The 26,789-nt window shown below is 61.9% G+C and overlaps 1 protein-coding gene and 2 long non-coding RNA genes across 4 annotated transcripts in view; 1 reads left to right on the top strand and 2 right to left on the bottom strand.

Moving 5' to 3' along the window:
- Nucleotides 1-26,789, bottom strand: part of KCNQ1 (potassium voltage-gated channel subfamily Q member 1) — a 313,789-nt gene that overhangs the window by 110,176 nt on the left and 176,824 nt on the right.
- On the bottom strand, nt 17,581-24,254 carry LOC146405017 (uncharacterized). Its single transcript, XR_014836698.1, has 2 exons — nt 23,867-24,254; nt 17,581-21,966 (listed from the first exon to the last, which is right to left on the bottom strand). It is a non-coding gene; the product is annotated as an uncharacterized LOC146405017 (long non-coding RNA).
- Nucleotides 19,082-26,789, top strand: part of LOC110259223 (uncharacterized) — a 49,495-nt gene continuing 41,787 nt past the window's right edge. For both annotated transcript variants that reach the window (XR_014836695.1, XR_014836696.1), the window contains exon 1: nt 19,082-19,400. This is a non-coding gene — a long non-coding RNA (uncharacterized LOC110259223). The remainder of the gene's footprint in view (nt 19,401-26,789) is intronic.

Here is a 26,789-nt window from a genome sequence, read left to right as displayed (position 1 = left end):
AGAGACAAGTGCCCAAATGCCGCAGGCGTACAGCTTCCTACAGGCCGCGAGAGAGACAGGGAGAGCCCTCCAGAGGCACAGGGCCCTGGGGTTCTGGAAGCCAGGCCTGCCAAGGGGGTGTGGCCAAGGATACTTGTACTTCAGCTCCCATTCTCCGTGGCCACTCTCGGGTCCTGGCACCCAGGCAGAGGTCCCCAAAGAAGGACACTCAGAAAAGGCCCCGACGGGAGCTCGGAGCTGCAGCCAGGCGGGGGTTAATGACACACTGCCGCTGTTGGCCGGCCCTGGGGCCCTGGGTCCCACTCCCCTCGCAGAGAGCAGCCAGGTGACCTTCGAGGGGGCTGCCTCTGCTCTGGGAGGCTCTCCCAAGGCCAGTGGCCTCCTCCCGGCCTTCAGCTATCCCCGTGCAAGGCCAGCGTGGGCTTGGCCTGAAGGAGGCCTGACCTCCGCCTGGCCCCGGAAGGCAGCCGAGCCAGGGAGCATACGCCTGTGTGTGCAAATCTGCCGGACGTGAGAGCTGCCGACACGCGCGCCTTCGCAAGGCTGCCGCTGCGCTAAGATAAGGAACCACGGGGGCGCTTGGTCTTGAGTCTTTGAATCTTGCATGTGCAGTCACCTCGGAAGGTTGGCTCCTGTGCCGTCTCCTGGAGCGGGACCTCGGGATCCGACCCCACTCTTCCGGCCACCCCGGCACACAGGGCAATGGGAGGCTTGGGAGCCAGCTGTGGGAGACCAAGGCTGGGTATATGTGCCCGAGGGGGCACGTGGGTGCCTCCAAGATCACACACGCTGAGGCTGTTTGCTTCTCTGAAGCCACGAAGCACAGGGCCCGAGGCTTGTCCTGGTAGCCCTGGTTTCAACGGCTATGGCAGGGGTTTGGGCCCTGGGCCACCAGGCAAGACTGCCACCCAGTAGGCAGCACACTGACCCCGGGTCGGGGCGGGGGGTGGCCAACCAGGAGGGTCCTCGGGCAGAGACCACTTTGCTGACGTCTTATTTCAGTCTGTAGTCCCTAGGCTCTGGGGACGTGTGCGCCTGGCATGACATGGGCACAACCCCTGTCGCCTCTTGCGATGGCTCAACGTGTGTTTCCATCATCTCACGTCCATGCTAGAGACACAGGCGTGTTGGCACCACTGCGCGAGACGCGGGCTATCAGTTCTACATCCTGAGCACGCAGCTCCCAGGTGCCCGGTGGGGGCTTCAGGGACGGGTGCCTCGGGGCCTCCTGCCCCAGGCGATGGGACGGATTAACACCCCCTGGGAGCCCGGGGCTGGGTCCACACCACGTGAGCGCTAGCCCCTCAGGGAGTCCAAGGAGCAGCTGCCCGTCCCTCGACACACGAGTGGTACTGACAGCTCACCAGCCAGTGGCACAAGTCAGTGGCACTTTGTGGCAGCTCCACAAGGCTGAGCGGGGGGCAGGGGGAGGGAGGGATCCCAGGCAGCCGCTCCGGGCACGTGCCCAGGAGCTGCAGCTCTGGACAACCTCACTTTCTTCCACAACCAACAGTCGGCCCTGCAGCCGCCGAAGCCACGTTCTGGAGTTGGCCCTTCCTCCTCCTGGTCACCCACGTCCTGGAAACGGCACCCCGTCAAGCATGGAGGAGGTGCTGGCGGGTCGGGGAGGCTCCCAAGAGGGGGTGTGGAAACAGAGGTGGGGGACTTAGCCAGGCGGCAGGGAAGCAGGCTGGGCGGGAGGACGGGTGTGTGCGCGTGACGGGGGGTGGGGTGGGGGGCTGGAGGGGCGGGGGCTGCAGCCATGCTCTGTGCTCTGAGCCCCACCCTGAGTCTGGGGAGGCCCTCGAGGGTTTTAAGCCAGGCCAGGCATGTCGCCCTGTCAGCCCAGGCTCACCTTGAAGGGATCCACCCCGCAGACAAGGCACCGCCAGGGGGGCACCAGGCCTACACCCTTCCAACTGTGCAGGGTGAGAAGAAATGCTTCTGTGGCAGATGCGCCCTGCCCAGCCTTCTGGAGCAAAGTCTCGTCCTTTCTACGTGACCCTGAAGTCCCCCAGGGCTGAGTTACTGTCCCAGGGAACCCAGAACTCAAGGGGCCTGGAGCAAGCGGGTGCGGGGAGGGGTCCTGCGGCCCCCTGGAGGCTCTGCTCCACGTTCTTTCACCCTCCGCCACTGTCCCTGCCTCTCGGTCCCCAACGCCATCCTGAGGGGGCTTCCAACCTCCCTCTCGGGGAGAGCTTGTGTTCAGAACAACATAAGAAGCCAGTCAGTGGGGCCTGGGAACTTTCCTGAATCCAGGAGGCAGGGGCCGGGAGGCAGGGGCTGAGACTTCCTGGAGCTCCCCTCCCCCAACACCAGGGCGCGGGGAGCCCAGAGCCTGTCGGAGGCAGGTGATGCGTGGGGAGAGGGCACGGAGAAGGGGTGGGAGTCCGGAGGGTGACTCTACCGGGACCACCTCAGAGGCCCCCTTCTGCCGCTTTCTCGCTGCGCTTTGTGGGGAAGTGGGGTGTCCTGCGCGTGAGGCCCAGCCACCATCCACTGTGCCTGGTGGGGCAGTGGTGAGTGCCCTTGTTTTAGGGTGGCCCCTGAGTTGACTTCCAAGCCCCTCTCCCGCTAAGCAGCCTCCATAGCGCCAAGGTGACCCAGGGGCCCAGAGCTGGGGGCGGAATCCCAGCACCTTGCCCCTGCAGGGGTGGTGTGTCTGTCCTATTGGGAGGGAGAAGGAAGAGGGGGCAGCCTTCTCAGGTGCCCCTCCCCCGCCCATCCTCCTGGACCCCAGGGCAGCAGGGTTCCCAGCGGTCAGCGAGCAAGCCTCTTTCCGCAGTGGGGAGGGAGGGCCCTGGCTGCTCATTAACTCTTCCAGGACGTGGAGCTGGAGTCCGCAGGCCTGCAGGGTGTGGGGAGGCCCTGCACAAGGCCTGACCGGCTTGGTGGGCCGCTAAGAGCACAACCCCCACCCTCAGTGATGCCTGTTTCGTGCTGGGAACCGTGTCAGCGCCTCATACGCACGACTCTCATTTAAGCTCAGAGGGAGCCCTGCGGGGGGGGCCTGTGCTCCCCGGGTAGACTCCCAGCAAAAGTAAACGTCAGGCCGGAGAGCACGTGCCTCGTAGGTGGTGGGGCAGGATGGGAACTCAGGCTCTGCACAGCAGCCGCACGTAGAGGGTTCCACACCGTCACCTTGGAGGTCAAGGCCGGTCCTTCCAGAAAGCCAGCCCCGGTCTCCGCAAGGGGCCGTAAAGAAAAACCCAGGCGTGCAGCTTCCTGATCCCCAAACTCTGATGGCATCCTCCCTCCCGGGGGCAGGGGGGGGGGGAAGGCCTCGCCCTCCTTCCAGGCTCTCTTTCCTGCTGGCACAGCAGTCAGGGCTGCGGGTGATGGCAGCCTGGCTTCCTGCGCGACCCCTGAAACGCCTGTTACTCAGCAGACCCTGGCTATCCTGACGAGTCAGGTGCCCTTGGCTCCGCGGCATCTGACGCCCAGACCTGTGCCCACAGTCAGCAGCTTTGAGCCCCTACTGAGCGTCTGGCCCAGGGCCAGGCGGGATCCTTGGAAGTTGCTGCCTATGCTGGATCAGTCGCCTCGGGCTGCTGGCTGCCGGGACCTCCCCCTAAACATGGAACTAGAAACATTGCCTGGGAACCAGAACGCCAGGACCCTGCTCCACTCGCCACGGGCCACCCGTGTCCATCTCATCCCGGGGAAATGCCTCAGCACGCGTGCCCTCCGCAGACCCCCTCACTCGGCCAGAGCCCCGCATCGGGGAGGCAGGGGCGGAAATCCACCAGCCCCGCAGAGCCAAGGCCGCCTGTGCGGACGCTGGGAGCTGCGTGGGCCGCCGCGTGTCCTGGAGGCCAAAGACGAGGCTGCCCGTGGGGGAGGGACGGCGGGCACGGGGCCCTGAGCTGTCCCCTCGGCGGACCGCTGAGGCGGGGCCAGTGGGCCACGTAGGTCCACCACGCACGACGGTCCCCCCTGCCCCCGGGGGACCCCAGATGAGCTCCGACATGTCTGAGGAAGCCCAGGAGGCCCACAGCTTCATGCCTATTTGCTGCTCCTTTCCCGGGAGGGCACGGGTCACTTGGGGGCTATTTACGACCTCCCCAAATGTACAAAATCCTAAGTGATACAAACAGCAATGCAGGGGGGCCTCGCAACCAAGACGAACGAGGTGGGTGAGACACCGGGTCGTACCTCCATGGGCGGGGCCAGCGCTCGATGACAGAGCAGGTCCCGGCGCTCCCAGCACACGAGAGGGCAAAGGCAGGGTGTAGCCCTGGGGTGGCTTCAACTCTGAAACTGGCTTTTATGGGAGGGAATTAATCTCAAAGCTGCAGGCCTGAGGTTGGCAGGGAAGCCCTGTTTTATCTCAGGTAGTCAAGCCCCACGTTGGTCCCCCGGGAAAAAGGGTGACCTTTCCCCACCAACTGTTACAGCCAGAGGGGTTTGGGGGGACTCGGGGGACAGTTTGATGCTTTGCATCTGCCTGGCTTCTCACCTGGCCACCCTCTGCTTGTCCAATCACTGGAGCTTGGCCCACTCGGAGGCTCCCCCACCCCAGGAGGCCAGCGGCTTTCAGGTGGACACAGGGCTTCAGGAAAGCACGGGGCCACCCTAATTTGTAAACCCTCACAGGCAAGCCTGTCTGGAATGGTGGTGAGGGTAATAGGGGGGTGCCCCAGGAGGGCTACCCACCACCTGAGCCAGCACACACTGCCCACAAGAGAGGTCCTTCTGGATCCGACAGTGGGGACAGCAGGGCCCAGGGAGGGCAGGAGGGTGGGACAGAGGAGGCAGACTCCGGCCTGGGTCTTTCTCAGGGTGCCAGGGGGGACCAAGGCCCCTGGCCGCCTTCCTCTCCCTGGACTCCACATTCAGCAGGTGGCTGCCCCAGTGGCTCCGCTCTGCCCTCTCACCTCACCTCCTGTAAGCCCTGCCCAGGCTTGGCCGCAGCACCTTCTGCCTGGGTGGCTGCAGGATGCTCCCCCACCAGCCCCCATTGGCAACCAGAGGGACCAGGAGCCTGCAAACCCACCCTGTGGCACCTCCCTGCTCCCCCAGGAGAAGGCCTGTAAGGTGTAGGGTCCCTCCCCTGAGCTCCGCACCCACCTCTGGACCCCCTCCCGCCTGACACCGCCCTGGCCTCAGGATCTGTGAGTGTCATCCAGAGTGGGGGCTCGCCTGTGCCGGTGCCGTGCCGCCTCCTCCCTGCCTGACCCTCCATCCCCAGCCTGCCTGCCTCACGCTTGCCGTCCCACAAGCTCCCTGCGTCCACATGGAGCCGCATGGCATCGGAGCCCTGTGCCCAGACCCAGGAGCAGAGGTGAGGAGAGGCAGGGAGCAGGGCCTCGTCCCCACAGATGACAGAAGGGCAGTCCGGCTGTGTAATCGTCCCCCCCTCCCCAAGGCACTCAGACCTGGCAGGAGCCACACGAGAAGGCCTAGAAACCATGTCCTGCAGGAGCCAGGGAGCGCAGGCAGGGTGGGCACGTGTGGGGCTGAACTCTGTGCCCAGGCTGTGTGCACGAGATGAGGCCTAACCGGTCAGGTGCAGAGGCTAGAATGTTCCAATCCGACCCATCTCCAGGGGTGGAATGGACAAGCAGGCCTTCTGCGGCCCGGGCACCGGAGGGGCCAGGACATGCCACGCCTGCATCAGGCCCCAACAACAGGAAAGGCTCAGGAAGGAGGCCCCTGTCCGTAGCTCAGGCCCAGAGACACCGCGGCCCCTACGCTGCTCTCTCTGCAGAGACTCCTGCGGGCCGGGGGCCACAGGCCCGGGACCGCCCCCCGCCCCGTATACCCCCGAGCGAGGACACTCCAGAGCACCCTGATTGAGCAGGGGCAGAAGGCAGCCCGGAGAACAAAGGCAGGCTGGTGAAGAGCACGCGGGCCTGTGGCATCGGCAGGGCCGGGCTCTGAGTGGGCGTCTGCCCATCTGGAAGCAATCCTGCGGTAACGTAAGACGGCGCGAGCCGGGGATGGTCCCGCATCCGTGAACTCCGCAGTCAGGAGTGTGGATGTAATGGATAATCTTACCAGCAGCCAAAGAACCCAGATTCCTCCCCAGGCCCTCACCCTGCACTTGGCTTCCCTGCAGCCCAGCCCAGCCAGGGGCCAGCAGCGCCTGCGGCCGTGGCCTCCAGAGAAGGAGCTGACCCACGATGTGAGCTCACTTCTTCTCTCGTCGGGTGGGAGTGGGGGCGGGCAGAGACCTGCACCCGGAGGCACACTGGGTCCCGTCCTTGAAACCCCGTCCACCGGAGGAAAGTGAAGCTGGAGAAAGTAACACGTAAGGGGGGGGTGATTAATTACAATCTACAAGGGCTACGGCTCATTCTGGAGTCTGGGGGGGGGGGGGAAGAAACCATTTCGCTAGCTCTTCCCAACTTAATAGAGCTGGAATAATAAAAGAAAACAATAAAAACCACAGCGGAAAAGATGACTGGGGCGTTTTTATGGCAAGCAGCAGAGGAAGAGCCCAGGGGCCCGATGCAGCAGCAAACAATGTGATTCAGGGAACGTTTCCAGGAGGCAGGAGAAAGAGCGGGATGCAGGTCCGGCTGGCCCGGGGTGCAGGAGGAGCGGGGCTCCCCCACACACAGTCCACGGAAGCCGCGTCGCAGGCAGGGGTCTGGCTGCTCCCTGGGATCCCATTCAGAGGCTCGTTAATCCTTGTGAACGTAAAATCCCCAAACACCAAACGTGTCGCGAAGCGGTTCCTATCACAGGGAACCCATGGCCTGCCATCACTGGTGCCCCCGCGCCAAGGGGCAGGCCTGCACGGTGAGGTCTCCACACCCTCTGTCTGTACCAGGACCCCTGTCCCCTTTACAAATGGGGATCCTCCAGGGAGCTGACCTTGCCCTGATGACAGCCTCGCAAGGACGCGGGGGCGGGAATCCTCCCATTTTCCCGTAGCCTCCTTGCCTCCCGAGCAGACCGTGCATGCCTGGCGCCAGGAGGCTGCGAGAAAGTCCCGGCTCGGGCCTCCCAGCCACGGGTGTGTCTGCAGGACGGCGAGGCAGGCCTGAGGCTGGGGTGCACGTGGGGAGACCCCCCTCGGGCCCCTCTCGACCCCATCTGCACATTTGAACAGAAGCCCCCAGAGCGCCTGGACCACGTCTCACAAGGTGGGGACGAGGCTCAGCGTCCAGCACGCGAGCCTCCAGACCCCATCCGCACACGTCTCTCTGGCCCGGAGCCCTGGGGGGACAGAAGGGAAGGGAACCCCGCAAGCCCTCGCTGTGATTCCCGGGAGCCCTGCTCTGCGCTTCCCCAAGCCCCGGGGGGCTGCTGGTGAGCCCCCATCCCCGCTACCCTGTAACGACCTCCGTGAGGTCGGCAGCTCCGCTGGGACCGGGCAAGGAGCATCTGTCCTTTGCAAGCTCAGGGGAGGGTGAGGTGCACAGGCAGTGCTCAACAAGTGCAGGATGGACAGACAAACGAGGGCAGAGTGCGATTTCACAGCTTAAGTCAGACGCAGGCACAAAGGCCCTGCCCGGCTCCAGACGGCCTTGTAAACCATCACCTCCTCGTGCCTGGTGCCCTCCTGACGTTCGGAGGGGTCGGGAACCCAGGGAGTCGTTCTCCCCGTTACAGATGGAAAGACTCAGAGAGACCCAGTGAGGCCCAGTAATCAGCTGGCAGCAGTCTGATTTGGTCCTGACAGCTTGGTCCAGCTCCATCCATGGGGACAGATGCAGGTGAGCAGGTGACCAGCCCTGGCCACCTGCCACCGGCTCCAGGCAAGCCGACCGGGAGCTGACGCTGCCTCCCTTCAATGGCACCCTCCTCAGAAGCAGTGCCAGCACCCTCCCTTCTAAGGCTGCAGCCTGGATTTGAGACCCCAGAGTTGAAAGGAAATTTGCAAAATTAAATTCCTTTTATAAGCTGCCAAAGTCCTGTTTCCCTGGCAGGGAGGCCCCAAGATGCCTCGCTCGGTCTTTAAAGACTGTTTATCAGTTGTGGGGACCTGTGATAAAACTCCTTGCCTGGGAAACAGTTCGGTGATTCCCACAGACCTTCCTGGGGCTTCCACACCCTGCACCCAGTCTTGGGGTCCATGGTGGGTAAGATGGTGGAGCCATGGTCTGGGGGTGGCATTCATACTTGCTGGAGGCTGGTCAAGGCGTGTGAGAGGCCCTTCGAGGGGCATGAGAGCATCTTGATATCAGAAGCAACTCAGGGAACCCGTCAGGACACGAGGAAACTTCCAGAGAGAAGAGGGTGCACACCCCAGATTGGGCCAGAGCAACACTGGGCACTGCAACCAGTGGGGGCTGGGGGGCATCACTGGAGCCCAGGGAGGGGCCTCGGGGCCCGGGGCAGCAGGGAGGCTCTGCGGAGGACGGGCCTGCAGGCCAGGCCAGACTATTGTGTGGGAAGAAACCACAGCTGCTGGTCACAGTTGCACAACCCCCCCTCCCCGGGTTCCAAAGAAACAATAACGCAAAAGTTATACCCTGAAAACTGTAAGACATTCTCCTCCATGATCATGGCAGCACTACACTATCCACCACCGCCAAGACATGGAAGCAACCTAAGTGCCCAGCAACAGCTGAATGGATGACGGAGATGTGTGGGACATATACACAATGGAATATTACTCAGCCATGAAAAAGAATGAACTGCTGCCATTTGTGGCAACACGGATGGACCTTGAGATGATCATACTGAGTGAAGCAAATCAGACAGAGAAAGATAAATATTATGTGAGATCTCTTATAGGTGGAGTCTTAAAAAAGGATACAAATGAACCTATTTACAAAACAGAAACAGACCCACAGACTTAGAAAACAAACCTATGGTTGCCAAAGGAGAAAAGGGGGGGGGGAGCAAGGATAAATCAGAAGTTTGGAATGAACACATACACATTATTAGATATAAAATAGGTAATCAAAAAAGTCCTCCTGCCTAGCACAGGGAATTCTGTTCAATATTTTGCAACACCCTATATAAGAAAAAAATGTGAAAAAGAATGGAGATACGTGTATATATATAACTGAGTCACTCTGCTGTATGCCTGACACCCACGCCCCATTGTAAACCAAGTGTACTGCCATGGAAAATAAAAAGTGTCATTGAACTGAAACAAAGAACACTATACCACCTTCTTGAAAGACAGGAGAGAAGGTTTGAAGAACTGGGAAGACCTCTCCCACTCAGGGACCGGAAGACAGCGCTGCTGAGAAGCCACCACTCCCCAAACTCATCTCCGGGTTCAGCGCAATCCCGCTCGGAATCCCAGCCTCACTGCAGAGATCGGCAGGCGGACCCTGAAATCCACAGGCAAATCCAAGGGGCCCAGAACAGCTAAACCATCGTGAAAAACAAGGGCAAGTTTGGAGGGCGCACACCACACCGCCCCCCACCGATTTCAAAGCTGACTACAGAGCTACAGGGATCCAGGCAGGGCGGGGAGGACAGGCGGACAGACAGACAGATCAGGGGGACAGAACTGAGAGGCCAGAAGTAAGCCTGTGCGTGGAGGTCAACTCAGCATTCATTTTCTTTTAGTTTTAGGGCCGCACCCGTGTCATACGGAGGTTCCCAGGCTAGGAGTCAAATCGGAGCTGTAGCCGCCAGCCGACACCACAGCCACAGCCACAGCCACATCAGATCTGAGCCTCATCTGCGACCTACACCAAAGCTTATGGCAGCGCTGGACCTTAACCCACGGAGCCCGGCCAGGGATTGAACCTGTGTCCTCATGGATGCTAGTGAGACTCGTTTCCCTCTGAGTCACGATGGGGACTCCGAGGTCAGTTTATTTTTGGAAAGGGTGCCCAAGACCATTCAACGGGGAGAGAACAGTGTTTTTAACAAATGGTTCTGGGATAACTAGACCTCTACCTGCCAAAGGAAGACGCTGGAATCTGACCTCACACTGTATACAAAAATTAACAGCATCACACACCTGCGCGTAAGGGTTAAAACTATGACTCCTACGTGAAAACAGAGATAAATCTTTGTGACCTTGGATTTGCATATTGTTACTTAGATACAACACTAAACACAAGCAATGAAAGAGAAAACATAGGGAAAGCTGGACTTCAAATTCTAAGCGTTTTGAGAGCCAAAGGACACCATCGAGAAAGTGGACAGACGTTCCTACCGAAACCCCCCCGTGAGGCGGGGGCTTGTATCAGGGATATTTAAAGAACTCTGCTCAATACGAAAAAGATAAAGAACCCACCCACCAAACAGGCAAAAGGACCTAACTGGGCATTTTGTAAAAGAAGACATACAAATGGCCAATAAACACCTTACAAAGACACTCGGTGTCATGAGCTGTCAGGGAAATACAGTTTGAAACCACGAGGCAAATCACTTCCCACCCACCGGGGGGGCCGTGGTGAAAGTGACAGACAGGGGCAAGTGTCCAGAGGGTGTGGAGAAACCAGACTCTCGGACGACCCTCCTGGGGACAAAGATGGGGCAGCTACTTTGGAAAACAGTCTGGCTTAAACCCTGGGCGACAGGACAGCCCAGCAAGTCCACTCCTCGATGCCCACCTGAGAGAAAAGAAAACCCATGTCCGTAAGAGAAGCTGGTACCCAAATGTTCCCGATGACATGACACAGGCACCGAAAAGGGGAAACAGTCCCCGTGTCCCCCGGTGGTTGAATGAGCAAACAAGATGTGGCCCAGCCGTATGCTGGGATGGGCCTTGCCCTCACGGATGCCCAACGCACTGACCCAGGCTACAACACGGGTGAGGCTTGACCGCACCGTGCCCCGAAAGAGGCCAGTCAGACCAGAGAGTGTATGGGTCCCTTCCATCAAATGCCCAGAACAGGCGACTCCACGTGGGCACGAAGGAATTTTGCGGCGGCCCGGGGTTGGGCAGCAGGAGGAGGGAACGGGCGGCGGCGGGCAGAGGGTGCGGGGCTTCTTGGAGAGGCGCTGGAGGTGTTCTGGAATTAGACAGGGTGACGGCGGCCCAGTTCTGAGCGCACCCTCGAATCACACCCTTCCCATGGGGGAAGAGTACGGTATGCGGAGTCTATCTCCATAAGGCTCTCAGGAGACAAAAACGCAACCCCAAAAGCACCCGGCGGAGAACCCCACACCCCAGCAGGCCCGGAGAGTAGCCCCCGAGCCAGGCCTGCCCCCGAAGGCGGCGGGGCCCAGCAAGCCCGGCTCCTGCCCACGTGTGGTCGCGGGCTCCCAGGCTGGATGTTTCTCATGGTGAAGGCCCAGGCGCAGGGAGCCAGACGTCCGCTGCAGCTGGGGTGGGGGTGGCGGGGCCTGGAAGCCGGACAGCAGAGATGGAGGCTCCCACGCTCCAGGGCCAAGCTGACGTGACTAAAGCTAAACAGAGCCCGTGCCACAACGGGGTTCCAGTAATTCTGCGCAGCGCGCGGAGGCCCTCGCCAGCGACGGCAGCAGCGGGGAGGGCGGCGGGGCAGGCAGCCCCAAAGGTAATTTGCACACGGAGTTTATAAGGCCCCTCAGCTCTTTTAAACATATGCTTCTCTGATTATAAACAGCTGATGGCTCACAAGATTCAGATTTTCCAGCAAGGCTTCCAAAAAAAGATTACACTCCGAGCAGAGAAAGGTGACCAGGCGCTTTGCTGTGGACACACATCCAGCCGTGTTCTCCTGCAGCTGGAGCCGCCCCCTTTGCCAGGCTCCAGGCGTGGCGCATCTGCAAAGGGCTTGCTGCCATCGATGTGGGATGGGCTTTGGACCTGGGCAGGGAGGGGACGAAGGAGATGGGACCCCCGTCTCCACCAGGTCCTTTGCCTCCTTGGAGCTGAGGCGCTGAGTTCACCTCCTGCACTCAGACCTGGGGCCAGGGCTCAAAGTGGCCACGGGCCGCTGGCTGCCACCCATGGATGGCTGTGCAAGCCCGGCCACACCCTGCACACTGAGGCTGCGTGGCTGCAGGGGAAGGACAGACAGAGCGAGCCCAGGAAGCCTGGATGCAAAGCGGGGCTCCAGCACCTACTGCCTGTGTGACACCTGGCAAGCCCCTGGACCTCACTGCCTCTCGGTTTCCCCATCAGCCAGGCAGGTTGTCCCAGGGTTCATCGAGTTACTGTCCTAGAGCCCTGAGACCTGGGTCTGAGAGCAGGAGCACTTGGAATCATCGACCCGGAAAACAGACCTGCTTATGCGGAGGGGCCCTAGCTGCCCCCGTCCGGCACCGTCCCGGGTCCAGGCTGCTCGGAGAGCCTCACTGGGGTTCCCAAGTGGACGTGCAGGTGGATGGCCCAGAACACCTGCCAGGGAGTGGGGCCGCGGAAGCAGGGGCTGCCCCGGCGAGGTGGGGGCTGGGTCCCCAGGTAGGGTCCGTACCTGGCCTCCAGAGGTTTAACAGAATCTCCCGCATACTCACTACTTTTGTCCCAACGGATGCTGGCAGAGCAGAAACCCTAGCCCCCAACCCACCAGAAAGCACTGGCCTTCCCCAAAGACCCGGCAGAGCAGAAAAACGGGAGGGGGCTTTGGTGCCACTCCCCACCCACACAGGGCATCCCGCCACCCCCACCCTGCCATGACTGCTCCCTTTCAGCACGGCTGACCCACGAGAAAGCCGTCCACATCTGCGGGCGCGGGACACCACGGGGCCGGACCGGCTGTCAAGACTTCCCCCAGGTCCTGCGAGAACCCTCAGCGTGGGACAGACGTGAAGGGGTTCGGGGTCCGACCTCCGGCCCGAAGGCCGCAGCCGAGGAAGAGGACAGAGCAGAAGTATGACTTGCACGCCTGGCATATATACCGCTGTCCCCCGGGTGCGGGTACGGTCAAGCCCTGGTGAAAGCTGGCAGGTAGGCTGAGCCCTCCCTGCCACCCATCGAGAGCCATCCTGACCCCGGCACGGACGGCTGTAGCTGCCAGCTACTGCCGAGTAACAAATCACCCTACGACTTCACAGCCTCACAGACGTTCCCCTGTCATCTCTCACATTTCCGGGGGCCAGGAACCCAGGAGCAGCTGGGTGGTTCTGGCCCAGGGTCTCGTGGGAGGCTCAAGTCAGGATGTGCGCCCCGCTCTGATGGCTGGACTGGGGCTGGAGGCCTCGGTTCCCCTGGAGCAGACCCCACCCCGGGCCTGCGTGAGGGTCCTTACAACACGGTGGCTGGCTTCGTTCAGAGTCACTGATCCCCGTGAGAGAAAGCAAGGGGGAGCTGTGGCCCCTCTCGTGACCCGGCCTTGCTGGCCTCACCCTGTCCCTCCCGCCACATTCTATTCGTCGGAGGCGGATTGCTGCGTCCAGACCAAAATCAAGGGGAAGGAAATAACTCCGCGTCTCGAGGGGAAGCGTCCCAAAGACCCCCGGGCCCATCTTAAAACCGCTCTGCAGTCAACGGCCCTTCCTTCTCACTGCGGCCTTTTTTGTCCAGATTCCCTCTATCTGCCCCCTGAGCCCGTCTGGCTCACTGAGGGGGCCCAGTGGGTTCTCTGAGGACCCCCGCCCCCCACGGCCAATCACCTGGTCCCCACCGCTCCCCAGAGCCCTGGCGGGTTTCATGGCAGTCGTCTCCCCTTTTCAGCACGAGCTGAGCGAACAGTGAGGCAGTGGGGTCCCTGCAAACATCTGACCCTCCCAGTGTGGACGGAGGGGACCCTTCCGTGTTTAAGAAAGCCTGTGATCACCAGAGCTACGCGGATGGGACTTCTTGTCACCAAGCACCTCGCCCAGACTTTGAGTGATCACTGAGAACACTGCCCGGGGCAGCCCTGGCACTGCCAGAGTTCCTGAGTGCTTGGGCCCACCCAGCTTGAAGGTCTCAGAGACTGTGGCTGCGTGATGGCCGTGGTGACGGCAGGCCGGGCAGGCAGGGGGGCAGACGCGGCCCGGGGTGGGGGCGTCGTGGGAAGAAACTGCCTCTGGAAGGTGGTGGTGAAAAAGACTCTGGCGGGGGCGGGGGTCTGGCAGGGCCCCGCTCCCTGCGCGTTCCCACCCCCAGCGCCTGGCATCCAACCAGGCCCCAAGCAGGTGCTCAGGAGACAGCTGCTGACTTAACCCGCATCGAAGCGGGGGCTCTGGAAGGACTGGGCTTGGCTAATCAAGGCTTGGCTGTGCGATGCCCAAACATATACACACAGCACAGCTGCCCTCTCGATGGGAAGCGGCCCACACCCCACACTGCCACTCACAGGACTGCCTGGACCTGGGGGCCCTCCCTACCCCCGGCATGCATTTGGCATCACGTTATCAACGACCCCGATTGAGGAAAGCAAATCTGCTCATGGGGCAAGGCCAGCACCGGCCCGAGTGTGGCACAGTCACCTGAGGGCTTCTTCCCGTGGCTCCAGCCCCCTGTGGTTCTTGGAGAAGGGGAGCTCTGGGGGCCTAAGAACGTGCTGGAATGTCAGCACCAGGGCCTGGTAGCTAAGTCAGGGACGGTACCCTAGACAGCCGTGCCCGTGGCGTGACAATGTCCCAGAGCCAGGGGCGCTCACTGCAGTGGGCAGGGCCATAGGGCTGACGTCGGTCCCCGGGCTTCTCAGGTCCTATCTGTTAACCTAGCACCCATCCCAGGGCGGCCCCAAGCTCCCCCTGCCCTCCGCCCCGCAGCCCGACCCGAACCGCTGGGTGGGAGGATCCTGGCCTGGCTGCTCCTTCTGCCTCCGCAGCCGCCACCTGCTGCCAAGCCTCCCGCCTCTCACTGGGCGACGGCGTGTCTCCCTCGGCCCTCGGGGCCCCCGGCCTCCCCCGCCCCCTCCTGTTTGCTCTCCAGCCTGCAGCTGGAGCGATAGGGATCTTTCTAGAAGGAAGACCTGGTCTTCGCCACCGCTCTCCCCAAGGCCCAAGACGCGCCTCCTCATCCTCCACGGCCCGCGGGGCCCAGAACCACGGAGTCTGCCCACGCCCGCTGGGCGTGGGTGCCAAGCTCGGAGAACACGAGGCAGGGCGGTGTGGGGGACCGAGCTGCGGTGGGGCCAGGACCCTGCAGTGGCGTGTGTTGTATGCAGTGTGTGCACGCGTGCAAAGGGCTGTGCTGAGGACCAAGGAGGGCCCGCTGGGTGCTGGGGACGTGGGGACAGTGGGGGTCCAAGTGGGCTTCTGGACAGTCATGTCACCCTCACAGGGAGACCCTAGGCTCCTGGTCCCCCTACATTCCTGTCCACTTCAGGGAGCAGCAGGGACCTTCCTAGGAAGGTGGGCTGGAGGGGGCCACGTGGGCCTGGGCCTCTCTGCTTTGGAGGGAACCCAGATGAGCCTGAAGCTGCTTCCACCCTCAGGCTCTAGGGGTGGGGTGCGGTGGCGGGCCGACTGAGGCCCAGGGGACCCCTCAGCCAGGCCCTGCCACGTCCAGTCCCTTGGGCGAGGAGCTCCCGCTCCGTCCTTTCCTGCTGCCCGGCCCCGCGAGCTTCCTCGGGGACCCGGCGGGGCTCGGAGCCCCATCTGCACTTCTGTGCTGGCAAACACAGGAGAATTGGCTCAGCAACTTCCTCCCTTAATCTCCCACCCCCATTCTAAATACCTCGGAATCAAGAGAGAAGCCGAGTGGACGTTTGGAGCCTTAATTCTCTTCAGCTGTGTGCGTGTGTGTGCGTGCGTGCATGTGTGTGTGCGTGTGTGTGTGTGCTTGGGTGCAGAGGCCTGCAAGGAAACCTTTTGAACCCCGAATATCAGTGCTGGAGGGAGCAGCCCCCACACGTACAGATGAGATAAACCAGACGTCTTGTCGCGCAGGGAGCCAGAGTCAAGGCCACCAGATGCCCAGGCTCTGTGCCCCACACCCACGCCGCGGTCCTGAGCCCACGAGGGTGACAAGGGCCAGGGGCCAGACTCCAGGGCTTCCAGGACCAGGGAGATTCCGGGCTTGCCCGGGCCCGGGTCGGGGGAGGAGACCTGGGTACAGCCCAGGGAGGAACTGGCCATGCCCGCCACCCCTCCCTGACTTCTGCCGATGTGCCCGAGGCCAGCCCCCGGCTGTCCCGGGCTGGCCTGGAGGCCGCCCAGCCTCACGAGCTCCTGCAGCCAATTCCCACGTGTCTCTTGTCTCCCGACGAGACAACAAACCCCTCTCAGTCTCGGACTGTTTTCCTGTCTCCCCCAGAGGACCGGGGGGGGGGCACACAACAGGTGCGCCGGGCTGGCAGGCGGCACTCGCTGATTGACGGCGCCCCGTGTGCGCGGAGGGGGTGAGGGCTGGGGACTCGGCACCATCCGCCCCACCAGAGAATGTGGCAGAACGGCCAGCGGCAGGCTCCTCGGCCCGGCTCGAAGCCTGGCCCCAAGGAGACGGTCACACGAGCCCGCGGGCATGCGGGGCCCCCAGCACTTCACTACGAGGGCATCCGTCAGGGGGACCCCGAGAGGCCGGGCCTAAGGTGAGACAGCGCGACTGGAGCGAGCGCTGTCCCAGGACAACAGGCAGGCGGGACTCATCCGGGGACGCGATCAGAACCCAAATTCTGTTAAGCATAAGATCAAGGGAATTCCATGTTAAGGATTTAAAAAAATCAGCTTCCAAAACGGACGGAAGGCGGAAGGGGGAGGGAGAAGTCGGGAGTTTGAGGTGAGCAGATGCAGATCCGTGTACATAAAACAGGTAACCAACCAGGTCCCACTGTCCCGCACAGGGAACTACATTCAACAGCCTCTCATACACTAGAAGGGACAAGAATCTGAACACACACACACACACGCACACCAGAATCAGTTTTGTGTGCACCAGAAACTAACACAACGTTCTAAGTCAACTCTGCTGCAATTAAAAACTAGTTTTCAAGACGAAATTCTGATCAGCATATCCTTTTTCTCTTTACCGGGAGGTGGTCACTCTTTGAAGTGGGCTGTTTAGAGGGCTTTGCATCCCATGCTCCACATCCTTGGATTAAAGGCAAACCCCCAGTCAAAAGGCTGGGGAAAAGCTGGCATTCGCGGGTGAGGACGAGAGGGGTGGGCCGTGGTGCTTCCCGGGCCGCAGCTAACAGAAGCCACCGAGGGATCCGTGGCTCTGACAAAGGACAATGTCCAGAGCACTTGGGGAATTTCTGGTCTGTCTTTCCTACTGGAATGTAAACCCCACACAGACAGGGATTTCTGTTCTTTTGAAATCTGTGGAACTGCTCTGAAGTCCTGGGGCTCCTGCTCCCCTGATGTCCTGGGGGGGAGGTGGAAACAGACATGGCCCAGGGTGTCCGGGGATGGGTTCCTGTCTCCCACAGCGGGACTGGGGAGGCCACTGGGGGGGAGGGGGCAAGGTCTGAGCAGCACCCCACGTGCCCAAAGCAGCAAGAGCCAGGGCAGTGTCCGAGGCCGTGTCAGACCTGCGACCCCGCAACGCGTTCCCAAATGTCCCCTGTCCTTGCCTCAGCTTCTGAGGCGAGCAGCATCACCTCCATCTTGCAAGAAGAGGTGTTGGCGTGGCGGGTTGTAAGCCGGGGAGAGGGGTCTGGGCAGGCAGAGGAGGCAGGAGAACCTGTCTGGAGCGGGCAGAGAGGGGGTGCCATGGCTTGTGAGCCAAGGCCCCAAGCCTCTGGAGCACACGCCACTGTCCCGTCAGACTTCGCTTGTAAACCGTGTGTTCAGGGAGCAGATTCTCAGGGCTATCTGAGATGCTGTCTCCCGGGCTTAAGTCCAAAGTTTGCCCCAAATAAAACTTAACCCTCCAAAAAACAGACAGACAACCAACCAAACAGAAAAACATGAAGTCGAAGACAAAACTGTTAAGAATTTCAAGCTGGTGACAAAAGTGCATTAAATCCTAAGTATGGGACCCTCCTAAGGGCCAGGAGCCCTTGGTACTGGTTACAACTGCCTCCAGGACAGGCAGATGCCAGAAAACCCCCAGCCAGGTGGTGAGGGCAGATGGGCCCCTGAATCAGCTTGTCGCCTGGTCCTCTGATGGGCTGGGCAGTGGACAGGGAGATGGCCAATCTGGGTAGTTTCCGAAGCTCGGAGAGCAAGGTGTTGACACGTGAAAAGATACCACCTTCCCTTTCTCTTCTGGGCTGAACCACACAAAACAGACTCAGTCACTGCTGGAGAGAGTCTTGGCTCTCCTTGGAGACATGTATTTCAGGCAAAGCAGTGGAGATGAGTGGCCTTGTTGCGTGCGGGGTAACATGGGGTACCAACTTCGAGGGCCAGGGGTAACAACTTCTGAGAACATACCGAGAGTTCCACGCTCCAAAACTATGTTTTCAATTCGAATGAGAGGTCCAAACCGCTCCAGACTTGCTGATAAAATCTCAGTGGAGCAAGAGCTCCCTGAGGGCAGGGTTTCTGACTGCTGTTTACGGCACTGCTGGCACATAGGAGGAGCTCAGTGAGAGATGGACGGATGGGGAGATGGATGGATGGACGGAAGGGCGGGTGGGTGGAGAAGTGGATGGATGGGAGGGAGGAAGGGTGGGTGGGTGGATGGATGGATGGGAGGGAGGAAGGGTGGGTGGGTGGATGGATGGATGGAAGGGAGGAAGGGTGGGTGGGTGGATGGATGGATGGAAGGGAGGAAGGGTGGGTGGGTGGATGGAGGGTGGACAGGTGATGGGTGCAGAGATGGGTAGACAGATGGTTATCAGGGAAGACAGTCAAGAGACAGAGGAAGGGCCTGGGATCCAGGCGAGGGGGAGAAAGGAGGGCAGGGTGTCGCAGACACAGCCGCCAGGGTCCAGGCGGAGGGCCGCCCACACGGGCCACCCCACCCCTGCCAACTCCCACAGAGCGACCTGGGCAAGTCGCGGCACCTTCCTCTCAGGGTCTCCTGAAGACTGAGGAGCAGAGCCCCTGCGGGAGGTGCAGCGGTCCAGGGAAGAGCCTGCGGAGGGCCACAGATGTTGCGCGGGGTCACCTTGTGGTGCGCAGCGTTGCACGGAAGGGAAACCTAGGAGCGCAGCGCGCCCCGGACCGTGACGGGACCTGAGCGGGAGGGCGGCGGCTGGGAGCGCTGCGGTGGGGGTGGCGCAGCCCTGGAGCTGGGAGGGCCGGGCGGGGCGCGGCACGTGGAGCAGGGCTAGTCCGGCCAATGTGAACCCAGGTGGCATCAGCATCAGCGCTCTCGGCCAATGGCACAGCGCGGCACACCGCTTTCCGCCCCCAGCCAATCCACGCGGCGGCCCGTGGCACGCCCACCCGCAGGCCATCCAATCAGTGGCTGGATGGCCGCCACGTCAACCTGGGTCGGGCGCCACCGCGGCCACTCCGCAGTCGATCGCTGCACCTGGTACGCGCCGGCTGCGCGCTCCGCGGTCTCCTCGGTGCCGCGCTCCGCAGGCTGAGCTCAGCTCGGGCCGCGCTCCTCAGTGCCGCGCTTCGCTCACGGCCGCGGCCCACTCAGTGCCGCGCTTCGCTCACGTCCGCGGCCCACTCAGTGCCGCGCTTCGCTCACATCCGCGGCCAACTCAGTGCCGCGTTGCGCTCACCACCGCGGTCAACTCAGTGCCGCGCGCGGCTCAGGGGCCCCCCGAACTCCGGACGCGGTCGCACCCGGCGGCACAGGGACGGGCGCTCGCTGCTGAGCGGAGGTGAGCTCCACATGTGGCAGGCGGGTGGTGGGATCGCCGCGGTCAGCTGCTTGGGTCCGCGTCGCGAGCCAGGGGTCTGGGCCCCGCGTCCGTGTTCGGGTCCGTGTTGTGGGTCTGCGTGCCGGTCGAGGGCCGGAGGGTCACGGCCCCGAGTCTGGGCTCAGGTCTATGTTGTGGGTCCACGTCGCGGGTTGACGGTCGGGATCAGGAGTGCGGGGTCGGGTCCGCATTGCGGGTCGAGGGCCAGAGGCTTGGGGCCCTGAGTCCGGGGTCGGGTCTGCGTCTTGGGTGGAGGATCCAGAGCTCCGGAGTCCGGGGTCCGGTCTGTGTTGCGGGCCCGCATCCTGGGTTGAGGGTCGGGATCCGGAGTTCGGGGTCGGGTCGGTGTTCGGGTCCTTGTTGTGGGTCCGTGTTGCAGGTTGAGGGTTGGAGCCCCGGAGTCCGGGCTCCCGTCCGTGTCCCGGGTCGAGGGCTTTAGGGTCGGGGCCCCGAGGCGGGGATCGCATCGGTGTTGGGGGTCCGCGTTGCAGCTTGAGGGTCGGGGCCCCGAGTCCTGGGTCCGGTCTGTGTAGCGGGTCTGCGGTCCAGGTCGAGCGCCAGAGGGTCGGGGCCGGGTCCTTGTCATGGATCCGCGTGGCGGCCCGGAGGGTCGGGTCCCCGAGGCCGGCGTCAGGTCTGCGTCGCGGGTCCGCCTTGTGGCTCTGCGTCGGGGTCGGATCGCCGGGGTTTAGAGGTCCAAGCAGGGGAGGGGAGACCGGGAGCCGGGTGTGGCCCCCACCTGCCTTGTGGTGCGGAGTCCGCGTGGGGATCCGATTTGTGAGGAGGGGCTCGGCCGGAGCCGGACTCTCGTTCTGAGTCGGGGTCCAGGTAGGGGATGGGAGCATGAATTTAAGTCCAGGCGTCGAGTCGTGGGGGAAGGGCTGAGTCAAAGGTTGTTCCGGATGTGGGGTCGCCGCACGGGCGGGGGATGGGAGCAGGACGTAGAAATCCTGGTCACGTGGGGGATGGGAGCAATGGGTGGAGTCGGGGGTCTCTGCCGGCGGTCGCCAGGGCCCGGGTGCTTCAGCCTGACCCACCCGCACCTTTTCCGCAGAGTGGGCGGTGCGCCTTGGCTGGGGCTGTGGTGGGCGCCTCTGCGCAGCTACGGCCGTCCTGGGTTGAGGCTCAAGTGCGGCAGCGTTGCTGGTAACAGTAGCACCTGCATTTGAGCCGTGTCTCCTGGTCCCTTTCCGCTGCCCCCTGGGCGCTGGCAGAGCTCTTCTGGAAGGGCCTTTTCTGGTTTGTCCCCTGCTGCCTGCTCCACACCTAGCCGGGCGCCTGTTACACCGCCTTGCTCAGGCAGGACTTGTTGAAGGCGCGCAGGCGGGCAGGATTACTCAGATTTCTACGGTGTCTCAAATGATCCATTTCTGCACCTGTTTTCCAGATCATCACTAAGAGAAAAATTTCAGGATTGGGTTGCTTGATTACAGTTCTGTTTTAGTGTGTTTTCAAACACGCTGAAGAGAAAAGGGGCCTGCTGCAGGATTTATGCTGCAGCTAGAGGGATCTTTTAAAATTGCGACTCAGAGCATGTCCAAATTCGAGTCGAGAGAGCACAAGAAGAGACAATTGTGAACATTTCCCTCGTGCGCGTAGATGCAGCCGCCCTCGTGCACAGCACTTGCTGACTGAAGCCCGGAGAACCTCCGACAGTTCTTAAACAAGTGGGGTTTCTCCTAGGGATGCAAAGTTGATCCGAAGTCCGAAATTCTACCCATGTAATCCGCCACATTAAGGTTCTCCCAATAGAGGCAGAAAAATTATGATATGATACATTTTAATGCCTTCATAAGATGGGGTGGGGTGCATGCCTTAGCCAGCCAGGACTAGAACGGACTCCCCTAACCTGATACAGGTTCACGTACAAAACCTGCAGGTTTCAGCACACTTCGCAGAGACACCAAGGGTGCAGCCGTCCCTTTAAGACAAGGAGCGCACAGAGGATGCCATCCCGGCCTCCCCCAGCACAAGAAAGGACAAGGAGGGGTGGGGGGGGGACTTTCGCTCTAAGATAGTTTGTATCAGGATTCTTAAACATTTTGGTCCTAGGAGCCTTTGTACTGTTAAAAACTATTGAGCTTCCCAGGGAGCCTTTGTTAATTGAGCGTGTCTGTTGATAGTTACCTTCTTAGAGCTGAGAAACACTTGAAACACAGGACACAACAAGCGCATATTCCAGTGGGGTCACGCAGCCTCTGGAAAACTCTTTAACTTCGTGAGAGTGGAAGCAGAAGTGGTCGAGGCTGTCTGAGGATTATCATGAAAATAGTCTGGACCCTGAGAAAGAGTCTCGGGGGCTCTCTGGGGTCCTCGTGGGCCACCCTCTGAATGAAAACCCCTGAGCTGTGCGAAAAAAATGCACCTTTCAGAACTGACTAAAGAGAGGCCTCAGCAGCGCTTTTGGATATAAGATCAGTCCTTACACCCCCTGCCCCAGGCATTTTTTTTACGGCCGTAGTGAGTCATTAAAAAGCACAGCAGACAATAAGGTGGCAGTCAGGACAGCGCAAGATGTGGGACAGGTCTAGGAATTAACAAAGAAGGCTTTTACGAAGGGCGTTTTCACGTTGTACGGACGGTACAAAGAAGCATTTCTGTTTGGATACGGAGAGGCGTCCTGTTCTCTGGGATGGTGGGGCCGCTTAGTGCGAGAGAGGCCGCCTTTGCCGGACCTCCTCCTCCAGGAGAACCCGGCTCACCCCCGCCGTCGGCGCTTCGGGGGACCTGACAAAGATGCTCCAAAACGCACGTGGAGGGAGACCATCTACGATCTGCCAACGCCAAGTGCGCTTCGGAACAGGAGCGCGGGGACGGCCCGGGACGGGCAGGTCTTGGGGCCTCCTCCAAGCCCAGTGACTGGGGGGACGGGGGACAGAGGCCTGCAGGGGACTTCAGAGGCAGCCCTGGCGTCTGGGGAGGGTGGCCTGAGATAAAGGTGGCATCGCATATGTAAGGGGATTCGTGAGAAGAGGGTATTGGACACAGGAGCCCTGTGGGGAGACATGGGAATATGGTTCCGGTGTGACCTGCCAGAAGAGCAGGCTCCAGGGGGACTTAAAGACTTACACGAAGAAGGTCCTTGATGTTTGTTTAGTAGGAGAAAACCGTGAAGAATAACCTCATGGCCCAGGGTGGCCCTGGGCTCGCTCCTAAATTGGACCCAGAAGGCACAAACTTCAAGACTTAAATTTATGAACTTGAATACGTGCACATTAGGTATCTGTCAAATAAGTCCCTTGTGCAAAACGGTTCCCGCAGCCCTGCTCGGACGTGCCCTGCCTTTTCCACGCTCCCTTGTGGTCCTCCGCCCAGGTTACAGACGGCGGATTACACCGTGTCTGAGACGGCCTCACCCAAAAAGGGAACCGTAGCTAAAATGCACGCGCGAGTCCTGCAAATCGGTGAGGAAAAGATAGGCAGCCCAGAGGGAACGTGGGCAAAAGCTTGGCCGTCTGCACGAGGGTCGACGAGCACGGGAAGTTAGTGGCGCTTTGGGAATCAGAAATGCAGACGCGGGCAGTGGGCACGTCTCACGTGAGGCGAGCAGGAGGTAGGAGACGGCCAAGCGTGGGCAGAAATGCAGGAAGCTTGCCCCCCGCGTGCCCAGGTGGGGATGCGGTGGTGCAGGCGCCCGCAGGGCTGCCCCGTCCTTCTTCCTCAAACAGCACTTTGAACATCTGCAGCCTGGCAGCTGCCCTCCTGGGTAAAGTGCCGGAGCCGTTCCCCCAAACCCGAGGGGCTGTGTGCGGGGCACGCTCGGTGCGGCCTGCTGGAGGGGGCGGCGGGGCCCGGCGCTCTGGTCGGGGGTAAGGACCCGATGCGCGCCTCACCGCATGGAGACGCGTGCGGGCGCGGCTCTGAGGGACACGCATGCCGCACCCAACGAGGGCCTCCGTACGCGGTTCTGTGTTTCCATCAAAAGGCCCCACCGCCCAGCCCTGTGGGAAGGTGCTCCGCGCGTCACCAGAGCAGGTGCACAGAGACGCAAAGACATTACACTCGAGCGAGCGGCTGTCGGCCCGGGGAGGCAGGAGGGGATTCACTGGAAAAGCAGGAAAGCACAGAGGGATGCCGCCCCCAGACCCTCACGGGGCGACAGTGTTTCATGAACTTAGGGCTCTGATCAACCCTGTGTCCTAGGCAGGAGAGCCCCCACAGCCAAGCATGAGTGACTGAATGCCTGTCCCATCCCTCCCGTGCCAGGCACCCTCTACTAGCGTCTATATTTAGGAAATGAAATTGGAATTCCCTCAGGTTTTCGGGATCTGCTCTGCCCGCTGTCCTCCCACACTGAGCTCCTCTCACGCCAGCCCTCTGCCTGTTTCTCAAACCGGCCAGGTGCCCCAGGGCCTTTGCACCAGCTCCCTCTGCCTGGCTCGCCCTTTCCTGTGACATCCTGTTTCTTTGCACCCTTCAGGTCTCACCTGAACACCACGTGTCAGGGAGACCTCCCCTGCCGCCAACTCAGGTGGCCCCTCGGTCACTCGCTAGGTCAGCGATGTGTTTCAGGCCGCTGCAGGCACAGCCGGTGCCTCGGTATTTTCTCGTTCCTGAGGCATCTCCTTGTTTGTGGCCTGCCTGGCTCCTGCACCGCAAGGGAGGCCCCGCGTCTGTCTTCTCTACAGGGTCTGCACGCGGCGGCCGCGTCACGCGCCCTGTTGAGTGGCTTCACTGGTTTGTTGAGAGACGGAAAGGCCAGGAGAGCGCGGGTCCATTTTCAGAGAGCAGCGAGAAGGCGCGCTGCCTGCCAGGGCCTTAGCGCCTCAGACCAAGGGCTGTCATCTGCCCCGCCGGCGACACTGGGGCTGGCCCGTTCTGCGTGGTTGCAGGGACTGTCCTTGGTGTCCCTGGATGTTGGGTAGCTTGTCTGGCCCCAGCAGGAGCTCCCAGCAGCACCTCCACGGTCGCAGAGTGATTGGCAGCATCTCCAGGTGTGGCCCCATCTCCCCCAGGGGCGCCCCACCCGAGGGCCACGGTCTGAGGCTATCCCAGCGCCCGGGGTGCTCTCTGCTCTGGCCCCTTAAAGGAAGCAAGGCCCTCACCCGCATCCTGCCTCACCCAGCATGACAGCTCCCCCGCCGGGAGAGACCCTGACCCAGGCCTGGCCAAGTGGAGCACCCACTTCGGGGCCAGCGCTCTAGGATGCAGTGGTCCAGGTTGCAAGGCCGTGGGCTGCCACTTGGGGCTTTGGTTTGGAACTATCTTTCCGCTGTGGTCCCTAAGCCACTCCCAGCACAGGTGCCTGTGGCTTGTCAGCGTTGGAGGCGGCCTGGATAGAGGCCCAGTGGGCCCTCTCACCTGCCCGCCAGTGCAGACCCATGCGCCAGTGGCTCTGGATCGGGAAGGTTTGCTTGCAGTTTGCTCCAGGAAGAGGAGCAGGCCTGGCAGGGAAGGGGCAGGCAGTGGGCTCCGGCCCTGTCCTTCCTTCCCAGCCACTGCCAAGTTCCTCCTTGCTGGCGGGTCCCAGTGGGACGGGGTCACTGAGGACCTGCGCGACCCTGGGTTCTGCTCACATCGGGAGCTTGTCCCTTTTCCCCCAGGCCCTCCATCTGTGCAACTGCAGGCTTTCTCTGGGAACCTTTCCTGGGGCTGAGCAAGGCCCTCGTTTGCAATTTAAATGTGGCCTCATTTATGGAAGAATCCTTGCTGCTGGGAAAGGATTGGGCTTGGGTTTACCCTCACCAGCAGCCAGGCTTTAGCCAGAAGAAGAAACTGATCTAATAGCCCTTTCTCCAGCTAATTGTAGCAATTAGTGTCACAGAATGGGGACTCCCTGGGGGGCCAGGGCCCAGCTCTGGTCCAGGACCGGCTCCTCAGGCCACTGCCCAGGCAGACTGGGCCTCCACCAAGGCCCTGGCTGGGCTTCAGGGCGGGGAGGGGGGTGGACGAGGGCCAGGGCCACCGGGTGCCTGGGCATTGCTGTCCATCGGCCACACAGGTGACCCGGGACGGTGTAGGGGCCCTGATGGCAGCAGAGCCAGACTGCGTCTGCCTGTGCGCGAGTGTGTCCGGGAGCAGGCGCGGAACATCTGATGGTGACAGGAAGGCGCCTCGGAGCCTCTGTGACTTTCGAGGAGTGGGAGCCGTTTCCCCGTGCGGCCCCATGGACGCCTGCCTGCCCCCTCCCTCCGCAAGGGACCGGGAGGCTGCACCCTGCCACCTCTGGGGCGCCTCTCGGCCAGGGAGTTTGTCTGAGAGCCTCTGGGATCGCGTCTTCGAACAGGTCTTGGTGGGAAACTCACCAGGCAGCAGGGGCTTGAGAGCAGCAGGAACGGCCAGCCCCTGCCCTCGCGGGGCTCGCGGTCCAGGGGGTGGGGACCACCCAGTGTGTGGGTGTGGGTCTCGCTGCAGCCCGAGGGGGGTGTGCTGCCGGTGGAGACACGGGAGGTGGACCTGGGATGCTCTGTGCCGGGAACTGGCCTGGGGTCCCAGACGTTCCCTCCGGGAAGGCGAGGCTGGCAGGAGCGGCAGCCGGGGGCCCTTGGCAGGGGGGGCTGTGCCCAGGGGTGGGCTGGAAGTGGGCCTGGGAGGGAGGAGGAGGAGGGCTGCAGGGGGCGGCCAGGCTGGCAGGCCACATGCGGCTAAGGACTTTGGCCGCGTTTGAAGGGCTCCCAGAGCCCCCCACGGTCCCGCGCAGGGCCTCGCCCAGCTGGATTCACATTCTGAAAGGGCCTCCCTCTTCTAAACGGAGAATGTACTGGAAGGGGACAGAGGCGATGGCAGTGCTCAGAGACGGGCCTTCCTGGGCAGTGGGGACGGGGACAGCGGGAAGCAGAGCTCCTCCAGAGCTGGCAGGGTGGATTCGACCTGGCCTGGCATGGGGTGGGCTCGGGCAGCCAGGAAGGGCAGTGTTGGGCGTGCCTCCGGGGCTTCTGGCTTGCGTGGCCATGTGGGCGGGTGGCAGGGGGCTTTGCTGTTGGAGGAGGCGTGCCCTGGGGGTGTGGGGTGCAGAGGAGGGCGAAGGAGCTGTGCCTGCAGTGTGGGCTTGGACGGGGAGGGCCAGCCCCAAGCCCCACTCGGGCATCAGGCACCCACGGACTGTGCTGGAAGCCGCAGGCACAGCTCAGGGGAAGGGTCTGGAAGGAAGAGAGACGCGGGCCCTGGACAGGTCCTGAGGGGCTCCGGGGTTAACGGCCGGGCCACGAGGGCGCCCGTGAGAGGACTGACGACGGAGCCGGCCAGGCGTAGGCAGGTGGGAGACCAGGGGGAGCGAAGGGCGCCTCCAAGGGTCACAGCCCGGCCCCCCACCCCCGGCAGAGGCCCGCTGGGAACCAGAGCCTAGGATGTGCCTCAGCCAGCGTGGCTCTCTGTGGGCCACCTCGCCCCGGGACAGACAGGGAGGGACCC

Source organism: Sus scrofa, chromosome 2 (assembly GCF_054392235.1).
Source record: "Sus scrofa isolate SSC_HxYL_T2T_F1_AM1 chromosome 2, Sscrofa_HxYL_maternal_Yorkshire_Landrace_v2.0, whole genome shotgun sequence".
Taxonomy (NCBI): domain Eukaryota; kingdom Metazoa; phylum Chordata; class Mammalia; order Artiodactyla; family Suidae; genus Sus; species Sus scrofa.
The sequence above is the reverse complement of the archived record's forward strand: the minus strand, read 5'-3'. Positions and strand labels throughout refer to the sequence as shown.